Source organism: Lissotriton vulgaris, chromosome 3_1 (genome assembly GCF_964263255.1).
Source record: "Lissotriton vulgaris chromosome 3_1, aLisVul1.2, whole genome shotgun sequence".
NCBI classification, from domain to species: domain Eukaryota; kingdom Metazoa; phylum Chordata; class Amphibia; order Caudata; family Salamandridae; genus Lissotriton; species Lissotriton vulgaris.
The window spans coordinates 1,255,305,401-1,255,320,362 of NC_141689.1; positions in this window are offsets into that span (position 1 = coordinate 1,255,305,401).

Here is a 14,962-nt window from a genome sequence, read left to right on the forward strand (position 1 = left end):
TCTCTGCAGCTTCATGGATCGTCTTAAACACTTCTCTCACCTCGCTTCCTTTTATTTGAGAGAAGATACTTTCTGACTTCTCCACTGTGATGTGTGCCCTTCTCCGTTTAAAAGAAAAAGAGGAGTAAGAGGATTCTGCTGGAGGGTGGTCTCACTGTTTTCCCCTCCACAAGGTGAGGTCTTATTAACTCACGCAGCCTTTCAAGTATAGAAATTGAATGTGTGCCAGCTCATCACTTTTACTTCACGGATACACACAGTTTTATTCATTGTTTTGTGTGTCAATCCACTTCACTGACATACACCGTGCATGTAATTAGAAGGTGCGTGTCATTATGATATTTCTACAACGCTGACACTCTCAAGGAAAATTAACAGCTGTTTTATTCGATTTCAGTACTATTCTAACATAACTTTGTTGTATTCACCATACAGTTTTGCTATCTCATGTTAGTAGCTATATCTGCTAGGCATACAGGTTTAATTTATTTTATATTGTTGTTTATTTATTTATTTTTGTTTTCATTTTTAGTACAATCTTTTCACCATGCAAAATGTGCCTGCTCCTACCTTTTTCTTGTCTACTCCGGGTGAACCTTCTTTTCCTTGGCTCAAGTGGAAGAAAGTTTTCTTTAACTATGCTAAAGTGTGCGGCACCTCTCTTAGTGCTGAAAGAAAGACTTCATTATTAATGCATTTTATTGGAGCTGAAGGACAAGAGGTTTATGAACATCTTCCAGACCTTTATGATACTGATGCCGCTATTCTTAAGGAGTATGAGGTGCTATAAAGAAATTGGACCTAAATGATTAACCTAAGCTCAGCACCGTTCTAGAAAGGTACCACTTTAGGAGGCGTAATAAAAAAAAGAAGAATCAGTTGAACAATATATTACAGAACTTCGCAAGTTGACTTTAACATGTAATTTTGGGGTGTCCTTAGAAGAACGTTTGCGAGATCAAATGATGTTAGGTTGTAATGTTGACAAGGCAAGAGATAATTTATGGCAGAAAGACAATCCCACTGTACATGAGGTGATTCTGACTGCAAAAACATATGAACATTCAAAGGTTTGTTTAGAAACAATTCAGAAAGCGCCTCAAGAAGAAAAAGAGAATTCTGCTGTCATGAAGGTAAACAATGGTAGGGACATTAATGATAAAAAGGGTCAAGAGAAAAGCATCTTTCCTACTTCATCTCAAGCTGGCACCTCAAGCAACTTTAAGAGTTAGAGTGACAATCAATTTAATAATATGAAACAATTTTTAGGCAAATGTTTCAGATGTGGTAACCTGGGCAATGTGGCGAATCAAAAGATTGTCCTGGGTGGAAAGCCTCATGTACTATTTATGGACGCAAAGGTCATTTCACTAGGTGCTGCAGATCTGGCAAAGGTCAAAGAAATGTAAAAGAAATAGATTTGTTTGAGAATGACATTGAAGAAATCAATATTTGTCAGATCAAGAAATCTGAGGGTGAGGCTCCTGTTTATGTCATTTCAATCAATGATTCTCCTGTAAAGGCGCTTTTTGATTCTGGGGCCAAGATCACCTTGATAGCCAAGAGTTTTTATGATCAGTTCCTTTCCAAGAAGGTACATTTTTAAAACCCGATATACGCCCAAGAAGATATGGAGGAGAGATAATACCTCTGTTAGGTTGGTTCTGGGGTACCATAGATTATAAAAACATATTGGTTCCTGGGAAGATTTACGTTTCAATGAAAGGTGATTCATTGTTGAGTTGGTTTCACCTATGGGATCTACATGATTCCCTAGATCCCAATCGTACTCCTTCAGTGTGTCTGGGTGATCTTCCTGCTGTCAATCAGATTAAGAAAGATTCAAAATCCTGGGTTGAGCAGTTTCCACAGGTTTTTAGAAAGAAACTGGGTAGCCTTAAAGGGTACATGCATCAAATAAAAATTGTTCCTGGTTCTTTACCTAAGGCATCAAAGGTATGAGGTGTCCCTCTTGCTGTAAGGAACAAAATGAAACTCGAACTTGATAAACTCAAAGCAAATAAGATCATAGAGGAGGTAGAAGCTACTGAATGACTTTCTCCCATAGTCATGGCCCGTAAGGCCAACGGCGAGGCCAGGCTATGTGTAGATCTTAGGGAGCTAAATAAATCTGTTATTTTGGACAATTACCCACTTCTAAACATCAGTGAGATGTTGTTCTCTCTTACGGGAGCGAAGCACTTCACTTCCCTGGATTTAACCTCAGCCTATCATCAGGTGAAGTTGCACCCTTCCTGTCAAGATCTTACGTTATTCCTAACTCCTTTTTGCACCTTCAAGTTTTTGAAAATGCCTTTCGGCCTGATCTCTGCGGCCTCGGTGTTCCAGAGAGTTATGGAACACATCCTTGAAGGTGTCGAAGGTGTAACGATTTATCAGGACGACGTATTGGTTTTTGGTTCTGATTCTAAAGAACATGATTTCAGACTGAGCTTGGTCTTAAAAAAGATGAGTGATGCGGGTTTAACTTTTCGAGGAGACAAATGCAAGTTTGATGTATCTGAAATTGATTATCTGGGTCATCATATATCACCAAATGGGTTGAGAACTAAATCGGAGCTGGTAGATACCATTTCTAAACTCAATGCACCTGACAACAAAGAAGAGCTAGGAACATTTTTGGGTATTGCAGAATTCTACCACAAGTTTGTTCCAAACTTTGCAAGTTCAACAAGCCATTTTAGAGATATGCTAAAGAAGGGGTGTGAATTTACGTGGTCAAAGAAATGTAAGATGGAGTTTAATCATTTGAAAAAGTGTCTCAATGAGGCGCAAGACCTCAGTAGTTTTGACCCTAAGAGAAAAGCATATCTAATGACAGATTCAAGCTCCAAGGGTTTGGGTGTTGTCTTATTTCAGAAACCTGAAAGAACTAGTAAGGTGGTGCTTTTCATGTCTAGACCATTAAGAGGTGCAGAGTTTAATTACTCTGTTGTGGAAAGAGAGGCTTTAGCCATATATTGGGCTATCCGAAAATTAGGGAAGTTCTTCTGGGGAAGTGATTTTGAGGTGTTAACGGATCATAAGCCTCTGAAGGAACTTTTTGAAAAGAAAGGTATTGATTTTGTATCGCACCGTTTACATAAATGGGTGGTTGCCTTGCAAGAATTTAAGTTTGTGGCTTTACATCTATTTTGGCAGATTGTTTGTCCAGGTTAGGTGGTATCAATGATGAAATTCCAGAGTGTGATTATTTTGGTGGTGATGATTTTTAAGATAGTGTGGATGTTTGTCTTATTAGTGAAGGTATTATTTCTGAGGATGAATGGAGAAGTGCATTAGAGAAGGATTTTGTTCTTAAGAGAGTTTTGGAGATGGTTGTCAAGGGCTGGTGTGATAAGAAAGATTGTGATCAGTCTTTATTAGGTTATTGGCAGGTTAAAGATGAACTGACTGTGGTAGATGGATAGCTTTTGAGAGGCACAAGATTTATTCCTTCTGGTGACTTGTGGTCAAATTTGTTATCTCATGCCCATGCGAGTAATATGGGTATTGGCAAGACGAAGGAAAGACTGAGAGAGGCTTATTGGAGGCAAGGCATGGATGTCTGGATTGAAAGAGAAGTTCGCAATTGCCTGGAATGGGTTTTTTGTGACAAGATATTGAAGTGTAGGACACAACCCATGGTGATCAGAGGGGAGGCTGAGGTCCCCTGGATGGATGTGGCAATAGATATAATGGGTCCTATTAAGTTGAGATCCAGAGATGCCTATGTTCTGGAGTGAATGGACATGTATTCTTGTTGGCCGGAGATTAAGATTGTCAACTCTGTAGTTTCATCGGTTGTCATTGATTTCTTGGATTCTCTTTTTGAAAGAGAGGGCTTCCCAAAAACTTTGCTATCCGATAATGGAGTGCAATTTACTTCCTCTATGGTGGAGGAGTTTTTAGCGTTGAGAGGTATCAAACATAAAAAAGCATCGCTGTACCATCCAGAGAGCAATGGGGTTGGGGAAAGGTTTGTGAAGGTTTTGAAGGAATCCTTACAGCAGGCCGTTGCAACTGGTGCTGATTGGGAAACTGCCTTACGGAACAAAGTAAGAGAGTATAGGTTTATTCCACACTCCACTACATGGGTTTCTCCTTTTCAATTGTTTAAGAAGCGGGTTTCTAGTACGGAGGTGTGTCCTTCTTGGGTGTGCGAGAAATAAATTGCTGTTGACAAGAATGCTTTAGACACACCAGAGAGGAAGGTGAGGGAGAGAATGATCAAGGAGAAGAGAAACACTTGGTTTGATGCGAGAAAAGCGGTTTAAGAAACTAAGGTTTCTGTAGGTGATTGGGTAAAAATAAAATCTCCCCGCTTGGGTAAAGCTGGCTCAAAGTTCAGTATTCCTTTTAAGGTCACAAAAGTGTTCAACAATGCCATTCGAACTAGTGATCATATGGTATGGATTCTGAATAGAGTGGCCAAGTGTCAAAGATCAGATTCTCAACCTTCTGTGGAGTCAGGGAATCATGGTGTAATAGTTCCTTCTAGGCCACATAGATGTATTCGGAAACCTGATAGATATCTAAATTAAATTTCATTTTGTTAATATATGTTTACAGGGGTTTTTCCTTTTTGTTTATTATTTTGTTGATTTTTGTTATTAAGAGGGAGGTGATGTAGTGTTCTCACTTGTTTAGGTATGTCTCTCTGTCTCTTTATATTGGAATGTTCATAGTTGCTAAGTGACACTGTTGGAATATAGAATCAGCATCTTATGAGTATGTGAGCAGCTGGTCAGTTGACAGCTGCAGGGCGTTGGTGCTGGATGAGGTCTATACTACTTCCTACTACAGAATAAACCTGGAACCTGATTTATTATACCTGGAGTCATTTCTTCATTACAGGCATGCTTATGTGTCTCAATGCGTGGGCGAGCATCTGCGTGCATGCCTACATTTGCCATTGGATGTTTGTTTGTGGCTCCTTGTGTTTGTGTGTCTGCGTGAGTGTGAACATGCGCCTGTTCGTCTATGTGTATGTCTTTGTCTCTACCTACCTGTGTATAAGTCTGTCTCAGTGTCACAGCAAGGATGCCAAGGGTAATTATCAGGGTTCAATGGGCACCTCATAGCTCTGGGCCCCGGTACCACAGCACCTGTTGTATCAATGCGAGCTATGCCCCGGGTCTGCCTGTGAAGAATCTGCGGGCTATATTCTAAAGAATGTGTGATAACCATCGCAAAAGTAACTAAACGCAACTCTCAACATTGCAGTCTACCGCGGGAAAATTACGCCGTGTTAACGAAGCATTCTCAACACGGCAGTACCATGTGATAGTCATCAGAGAACGCAACAAATATCTGTGTTAAAACCAACACCACGCAGCAAAAATGCGAAACACGACACAAAAAATCCTACAATGAGGCCAATCGCGGTACAAAAATCTGCAAAAACTAGCGACAGGCCTGCCAACCCTAAGAGTCTGGCGGGAAAATGCGCTATTACAGCTACAAAAACAACACTCCAGAAACAATCCAAAGTGTGTTGCGAAATGGATGCACACTGACCAAGCGCAGAGTACGACGCAAACCCCACAAAACCCACAGACCACCAGCAAGGAACAACGGGGTTGAGAAAGGCCAAGGAGACGAGGGAGAGGAAGACAGGGTGCAGGCCGCAGCAAAGCAAGATCAGCGGCACTGAGGTGACAGAACACAACCATCAACTGACCCACAATTAGACCACTGCGAATGCAGTCGGAGTGTCGAGGAGGCCAATGGAGGAGGCCAAGAGGCAATGGCATGATGTGAAAATCTAAACCAGGCACAAAGGCGCTGCCAACAGGAAGGCAGCAACGGCGACAAAAGGTGGGAGTCCTGTGCCACAGGAGGAGCTGGAGGAAACGGAGGCCACAGTCAACAGTGTGGAGACGGTGCAAGGAGTTGGAAGTCCGGACACAGCTTGATAGGACCTGACACAACAACAACAGGGTGAGGATCAATCAGGGACTGGGGGGACGGGGGAGATGGGCATAATGGCACACATGCACAATGATGTGTAGCACACTGCACACCACAATGACCCAGGACCATGTCCCTGATACCAGTAGCACACTGCCGCACACACACATAGCAAGAACAGTACCTCAGTTTGTGCTTGGCTTGGCTTTTCACATCATGCCAGCGCCTCTTGGCCTCCTCGACACTCCGACTGCATTCACGTTGGTCTAATTGTGGGTCAGTTGTTGGTAGTGTTCTGTCGCCTCCGTGACGCTGATCTGGTTTTCCTGCGGACTGCACCCCGTCTTCCTCTCCCTCTTCTCCTTGGCCTTCCCGACCCCGCTGTTTCTTGCTGGTGGTCTTTGGGGCTTGTGGGGTGTACGCTGACCTCTGCGCTCAGTCCGGGTGCATCCATGTTGCTACGCACTTTGAAATGTTTTTGGTGTGTTCTTTTTGTTGCTTTTATGGTGCAGTTTCCCACCTGATGCGTGGGATTTGCAGGCCTGTCGCTTGTTTTCGCTGCTTTTTGTATCGCGATTGGCCACATCGCAACTTTTTTTGCGTTCGTGGTTCGCATTTTTGCGGTGTTACGTTGCCTTTATCATGGACGTTTGATGTGTTGTTGTGGGCCTATCGCATGGCGCCTCCGTGTTGTGAATACTTAGTTAACACAGTGTTATTATCCCACGATAGACTGCGATGTTGAAAGTTGCATTAAGCTAATTTTGCGATAGTTATCGTATGACCTTGAGAATATCTCCCCGGTGAGTTAAGTTATTAAACACCCTCCCTCCGTTCTTACAGACCAGGAAACTGCTGACATCCTCTCTCCTTCCGCTCCTCTCTGCATCGTTCCTTGCTATCGCTTCTCTCCAGTAGTCACCACCCCTACTCTCACTTCCTACCCTGCACCTTCACTTTCTCTCACTTCTCTCCTCTCCTCTCCTCTCCCCTAACCCCTCCCGTCCCCTCTCCTCTCCTCAAATTTCTCCATCTCATCTCTTCCCGCTTCTCCATTCTTTGGCTCTACTCTTCCTCCCTTTCTCCTTCCTTTCTTTCTCCTTTGGTGCCACTTATGTTGTTCTGAAAGCATTAAAGGGCTCGATCTTCTATCCAATACACAAAAAGGGAGATTCCACTCGACCTGAAACCTACAGGCTAATTGCCATACTAGATGTGGATGGCAAAACGTTTGCCAAAGTGCTTCTACAAGAATTAGAACAATGGATAATCGACAATAAAATCATTCCGACCTACCAGACAGGGTTCATAATCACTGCGTCGACTATGGACAACATTATCGCCCTCACTTACCTGAATTGTAAAGCCCACAAAACAAATACTCCTACTTTGTATGAATGGTTTGTTGACTATAGTGCAGCATTCAACCGCATTGATAGCAATATCCTATGGCGAAAACTGGCATGACCGGGCATACAGAGACAACTACTTGCAGCAATACAGTGCTATACATACCTGGGGGAGGATCAAGATAACACAATCACACGCCATAGCGTGGATCCTCACCAATAGAGGACTAAAGCAGTGACCTTATTTTATTTAAATACATCTTGGGGAAGAACTATTGAAAGGCAAAACTTTCCCACCCACACTATTCTGGTTGAAACTTCCAATAATACAATAAGCGGACAAATTGGTCCTAATGGATCAGACTCGCATTGGAATGAGGAGAGCCCTGGATAAACTATACACGTACAATACACGCAATCCTCTCCAGGTGAATTCCGGTAAAACAAAAGTCCTGGTCTTCGGCCAAAAGTACCAAAAACCAGATTAAATGGCAACTCAGCCCACTAAAAATAGCCACAGCCTCAAATACAATTATCTCACAATTTGGCTGATGGATACAGGAAAATAAACATTGCAGGCAACCGCACTAGCAGGAAAAGCTGCAAAAACTATGTACGCACTATCAAAGCTATATCACAAACTAAACAGTCACTCGGCTGAGGCAGTTTGAAGAGTTATTGGGGCCAAACTTGTACCTACAATAAATTATGGCCACCTTGCTTACCCAGGAAGGTTAACTGAGACATTGGAGAGCTGCCTTAAAGCTCATATAAGAATATATTTGGCATGCCAAATAACACTCAGCGCACTTTAATCTGGTTGGAATTTAATCTAGTAAACATGAATGTAGTGCGAAAAAAAAGACAATCAAATTGCATCTTCAGGTGAGCTGGTCCGATCCTGAGTCTTTGCGGGGTGCCCTCAAAGCTATGTTTTCGGACAAGAAAAGAGCTTGGGCGAAGTACCTGGGCACAGCCAGATCAACGTTAAATATGGACCCAGAGCACTTGTTAGCTCTTCCAATCACTAAAGCACAACTAAAGAACAAACTAAAGATACATGCCAGGAATGTCCGAGGAAATTGGACATAGGCCAAGTAAGAAGCATCAGAGGCATGGAGGAGCTTGCAGCATCACATGAAGCCTTCTTCTGTCAACCCTACCTGAGAGCAGCTACTGGAAAATACGCATTCAGAAATATTTTAGCAGTTAGGCTCCTAACAATGCCCATAAGGGAATGCAGGGCACACTGGAAGAACTGGGATCAGGGACAGGAGCAATGCAGGCTGTGCCAATGCCACTCTGAATCGGTTGCCCACATTGTATACTGCTGCGTTCTCTTCACCCCTTTGCTGCGGCGGCTATTCCGCCGCAGCACTAAGGGGGAGGGGGGGGCCGCGCGGCGCTCCCGTACTCGTGACGGAACCGCTCCGTCACGAGCCTCAGGTTGGCTGTGCTTATTGTGGAACGGTTCCATCATGGCCCCGCCCGCCTAATAGAACCTTCCACGCAGGCATGGAATTCGCTCTGCGTAGGCGCGGCGAGTGGGCTGTGACGGAACCGTTCCGTCACCAGCACAGCCCACCCGAGGCTCGTGACGGAACGGTTCCGTCATGAGCACGCAAGGGGTTAATACAACAGAGTCGATGGTATTTAAGGCAAAAATTAGCGCAGCATCAGATAGGAAAATGCAAGGAGGCCCTATTGCTCATTTATATCTCTGTGACTCCAAAGGAACTAGCACAGTTTGGCAAATGTTTCGCAGAAACCGGCAGGCTCCTACAAGAGGTTGGACAACCAACGTGGGCTGCCTGCCAGGGGGCAGCTATAATTCCTTAAATATTTTATGGTGCTTTCATTTGTATTTATTGTAGCATAACTTTACTCATTTAAACATAACCAAATTACCTAGGTGCAGTCCGGTCCAGTTAAGATCACATAAGTAGATGAAGCAATAGACTCAGCATGATATGAGGTCACTAGCTTTTAAGTAGCACCACGTGGACTAAATTTACAATGAAATCAAGAATATTTGTGCAGGGTTTCACACGGTCTGCCTTTTCAACTGCTCATTTGCACAAGCTTTATCTAAGTTTGCACATGCTGTTCTGGCACTATTTTTTATAGCACTAAATGTTATATAGGACTAGATTGATTTGAATAATGAGATGTGTATTTGTATAGATTTTAAGTTTGATTTAACCATGTCCCCAATAGTTTTGTTCTGTATTAGCTATTTTAATGGACTTAATTAAATTAACTTCTACACTTATGTTGTCTTTCCTGTCACACCCTCCTTCTCTTTCTCCGTTGCTTCTCACTGCTTTCTTTGCCTGTGTCCTCTTCCTTTTCCCCTCTCCCATCCTTAATCTCCTTTTGTCACTCTCCATTGACCCATTAGAGTCCTCTCCCTCTTCTTTCTGTCTCCCTCTCTTCTCTCGCTCCTCTTCCTCGACTGTCTCCTTTTGTTCCAGGAAGGACAAAAAATCTTCAAGCATACTGACTCTTGATACACCAGGGGTAAATGCTGCGGAAATGACTCCTTGTTTTCGCCTTAACATCACAAAATAGACGTATTATTTGTATGTCTTTGTGTTCCCTTTTTCCTTATAAAGTATTTCGCATTTTTTGGGATTGATGGTATTGTTGCTTTGGTCTTTCAGTTGAGAGGCTGAACCCCTTCCCATTTGCCCTTGCTGTCTCCTTTTATCACAGGTCATCAATCGCCCCAGCACCATGAAGAATTTAATATAATATTAAATAAATTATACCCAGAGTTGCTGTCTGAAATGCCACTGAATAGTTTTAAGATTAGCAGACTGATATCACACACCCCTGGCTTGCCAGCTCTGCTTGTTAGTGCATCCCACTGCTGCTTATATTGCAGTATTTCCAGTTTTGCGATGCAAAAGCGCATGTGTAGTCGTGCATGGTACATGCATTTAGGAATGTATCACACAAAGTGCCCCTGTGGTGAAATGGAGAAGTGCACCCACTTTTTGTGCCCCTGGCACGCTTTGATATTAAAGAAGAGACTGCAGATGTTTGTGTGGCCGTTCGCCATACAGCTGGCGCCGGTACACATATAGCTCCAGCACTATCTGAAGGGGGCGCTTCCTAAATTTCAGTGGGGGCGTGGCCACTGCAAATGAAGAAAACACTTTGGGGGTATCGTGAAAGGGGACCGCCCGCCATAAGGGTGGCGTCCCATGGGGGCAATTAGGATGCGCCCACCACAGTGGCGGGCACATCCTGCATTCCTGACATAGTGGCGGGCGGTGCACTCAGCACCGTTCGCCACGATTCCAGGAAGGCATGTTGTGCACTTCCATGCACAACATGACAGGCACCGCGCTGTCCCTGTTATATTGTCCATCACCACCCCCTGTTGTTTAATTATTTTGTCCACCATAAGCGTGGAAGGGTATACTCAGACGTGAGTCCCTTGCTCATTGCACCATCAGGATTCAAGCAAGCCGGGCCGTAGACGGCTGAAATGCCAGAAACCGGTCCCCGGTAGCTTGTTTCCTTCCCAGTGAAAGAATTGGCTTGGTAGTTTGGTTTGCCCTGTTCCCATGATGCACTGGGCCAGGGACAGACTAATTTGCATATAGCCAGGTTCTGAGCTGGGATGGTGCAGTGAGCTAAAAAACGGTGTTGTATTAAGCCCTGATCTCTTGACTGGGTGAGAGTATTCTGCTTAATTCAGAAACTCTGTCCATCACCACTCCCTGTTGTTTAATTATTTTGTCCACCATAAGCGTGGAAGGGTATACTCAGACGTGAGTCCCTTGCTCATTGCACCATCAGGATTCAAGCAAGCCGGGCCGAAGACGGCTGAAATGCCAGAAACCGGTCCCCGGAAGCTTGTTTCCTTCCCAGTGAAAGAATTGGCTTGGTAGTTTGGTTAGCCCTGTTCCCATGATGCACTGGGCCAGGGACAGACTAATTTGCATATAGCCAGGTTCTGAGCTGGGATGGTGCAGTGAGCTAAAAAACGGTGTTGGATTAAGCCCTGATCTCTTGACTGGGTGAGAGTATTCTGCTTAATTCAGAAACTCTGTCCATCACCACCCCCTGTTGTTTAATTATGTCCCTGTTATATTGTGCATGGAACTGCAGGGGGGTACCATAGGTACCCCCCATGTACACCCCCCATCCCCCAGAATCCTTGGGGGCCCGTAACGGCAAACACTGCATGCCTTTCCGTGGCTGCGTTGCCGCCACAGAAAGGCACAACCCCGCACTAATTTTAATATGAATGGCGGTGTCTGGGAGACATCATGTTAGCTGCTTTTCCGCCCGGTCGACTCTGCGGGCGGTCTTTCCGTCCACCGGGGTCCCCCCACCATGCTAATGTGGCACGGGGGAAATGTAGGGCGGGCGATGGTTTTTAGCAGGTGGATCGCCACCGCCATACGAGGAGTGGCGATCCGCCCGCTAACCTAATGACCCCCTTTGTCTCTGAGTCTGGGCCATATTATTTATGCTGCTGTAGAGGCAAGGAGGTTTTAAAGATGTGCACTGACTGTGCACCACAAAGAAGTGGTGCAAAGTCCTGTCACCCCTAGGGGCACCATCTGAATGAGGAAAATAGGGTTCCATGGACTCCCAAAAATCTGCCTACAGAGTTCAGCCACTCATTGCCCCCTGCACTGAAAGGCAGGGCTGCTTCAGCTGCTCCGTATTTCCCTGAGGAGCTGCTCCTAGGGAGTCACAAGTTTGTGGCTACCCTGTGGTAAGAGCATTGTTCAGTTCAGTAGATCTTTCTTCGATGATTAGAAAACATCATAAAAGTACATATATACAATTAAAAATACAATTAAATAACATATCTGAACTCCATCTAAATTCACAAATAAAAGGTAAAAAGATAAAAAAAAGTCTTATCTGGGACAATTGATTAACCCTGTCCTCTTGTATTTCTTAGCCTCACTGAGACCTTAATAAAATTCATGATACAGCATAATGTGCACATGTAATTTGCTCTTTGTAAAAAGAGTAAAGCAACTTTAGCATGACGGAACTTTGCCTGTTTTAGGATGTCTACCAGAAATTTACGGCTAGGCATCTTGTAAAAAGGGCACAAAATTTCAAAATGAAGGGTGTCCTGCGGAGACCGATTGTCGCAGCCGCAGGCACCCTTCTGCTCAATTGTTGAAGTAAAACCTGGTGGGTCAGCCAGTATATTTGGTAATAAATTGAGCCTAAAACGAGACATTAAAAACCTATCGTGGACGTTATGCATCAAATACAAATATGGTTCCATGCCCTCACTATTCTTAATAAGACATGTGGGCGCCTACTGAACGTTTGGGCAATTCCACTCCTGCTCTACGTATGGAAAACTGTTCAAGCAACATTTTTTTGATCTTCAGTTTGTCAAGATGTAATATTGTGCTAGGATTACTAAAAAAATCCTTCCGATCTAAATCCTCTAGAGTGACCTTGACGTATTATAACCATGGGATCTGTAGACCTTTGTCCCTGTGCAGGCAATCTCTCATAATTTGTCTGCTTAGGTCTGCCTCAGGATTTGCCCATATTTTTAACCATGCCATAATAGGTCTAAGCTTAACCTGGTCCTCAATGAATGGTCTGCCTAGTTCTCTATGCGCAATTACGGCTTGGGAACTCTGGGGAATTTTTAAGATCCTTCGCAGGTATTTGTCTTGCTCCAGCTGTACTTGCTTGACATCCACAAAGCCCCACATTTCTGATCCGTACATGGCTTTTGTACTGCTTATAGAGCCATATAGGTTCATAATCTGTTCCGGGGACCAACGACCCAACCTTCGGGCAAAGTTTGTTATGGCACCGTTTGAGGATGTCAGTTTTGTGCACCGCTCTTCTACCAAGGATTTAAATTTTAGTGCCCCATCAAATAGCAACCCGAGATAAGAAAAAGACAGCACCTTCTCTAAAATGCGAGTCCCTATTTTATATGAAAACTTCCTGCAGGGTTTCGTGCCTGCCAACATCACGAAGGACTTGCTTAAATTCACCGACAGGTCTAGAGTGTCCATAAAATTAACAAATCCATCAATTAAACACTCCAAGCCCCTCGAAGTACGAGCGAGCAGGACTGCGTCATCCACGGGTATATGGCGCGTTCCTGCTTTTGGGCAATCTGTGTTTAAAGCAATCAAGGTTCTCTCTAAATTGTTAATATAAAGGGAGAATAAAAAAGGTGCAAGAATGCAACCTTGTCTCACTCCACAAGAAAGGGTTCTGTGCCCCCCCCACCCCATGTTATAGCGGACTTTGGCAGTGGTGTCCCAGTGTAACTCTCTGAGGACAGCGATCAGACTTGGATCAATTCCCATGTTACTCATCAAAACCCATAGCCTATTCCTATAAACGTGATCAAACACAGCTGCTAGGTCCATGAACCCCATGTAGATAGCTTCATTGCTGGCTTTAGTGTATTTTGCCACCAGCAAATAGAGGTTAAGGCATTGATCACTTGTGGACCTCCCTGACCTAAAACCATACTGAGTGTCATAGATGATATGGTGCTCTTCCGTCCAGTCCATGAGCCGCTACAAAATTACCCGGCCGAGGATTTTGGCTGAGACATCAATCAGTGATATTGGTCTATAACATTGGGGATTGTCCCTATTGTCCTTCTTAAAGATAGGGACAATTTTTGCAGTAGACCAGGAACGGGGCAATCCAGACTTAATAGCCGCGTTTAACACCCCCGTGAGGATGGGGGCCCATAAGTCTACATTGCTCAAGTACAGGTCGGGTGGAGTGCCGTCGGGGCCTGGGGCTTTATTACGGGTGAGGCCTTGGATCCCCTTAGTTATTTCTTCTAGGGAAAATTCTACATCTGAGCTCCGCTTTCCATCCCACCCCCTCTCCCAGTCAGTATCCTGATTGTTATTATAAAGTCCCTCAAAATGTGTCACCCACTGTTCGGGTAAGATGTTTGTCTCAATCCCAAGGGTGCTGCTGTCCTGAAAACATGGCCTGTTAATTATCCTCCAAAATTCTGTCAAGTCCCTTCTTTCACCAGCCTCCCTATCAATCAATCAATGACATTTATAGAGCGCGCTACATACCCGTAGGGTCTCAAGGCGCTGGGGGTGGGGGGGGGGGGTGCCGCTACTGCTCGAACAGCCAGGTCTTCAGCTTCTTCCTGAAGGAGAGGTGGTCTTGGGTCAGGCGCAGGTCGGTCGGGAGGGAGTTCCAGGTCTTGGCGGCAAGGTAGGAGAAGGACCTTCCTCCTGTAGTCGCTCTTCGGATGCGGGGGACGGCGGCGAGGGCGTGGTTGGCTGATCGGAGGTGGCGTTTGGGAGCGTAGAAGTTGACTCGGCTGTTGAGGTAGCTCGGGCCTTGGTCGTGTAGGGCTTTGTGTGCGTGGGTGAGGAGGCGGAAGGTGATTCTTTTGTTGACGGGGAGCCAGTGAAGGTCTCTCAGATGTCCGGAGATGTGGCTGGTTCGTGGGAGGTCGAGGATGAGTCTGGCTGAGGCGTTCTGGATCCGCTGGAGTCTCTTCTGGAGCTTGGCGGTGGTACCGGCGTAGAGGGCGTTGCCGTAGTCCAGTCGGCTGGTGACGAGGGCCTGGGTGACGGTCTTCCTGGTCTCGTGGGGATCCACCAGAAGATCTTCCGTAGCATGCGTAGGGTGTTGAAGCACGCCGAGGAGACGTTGTTGACTTGCCTGGTCATGGAGAGGGAGGAGTCCAGGATGAA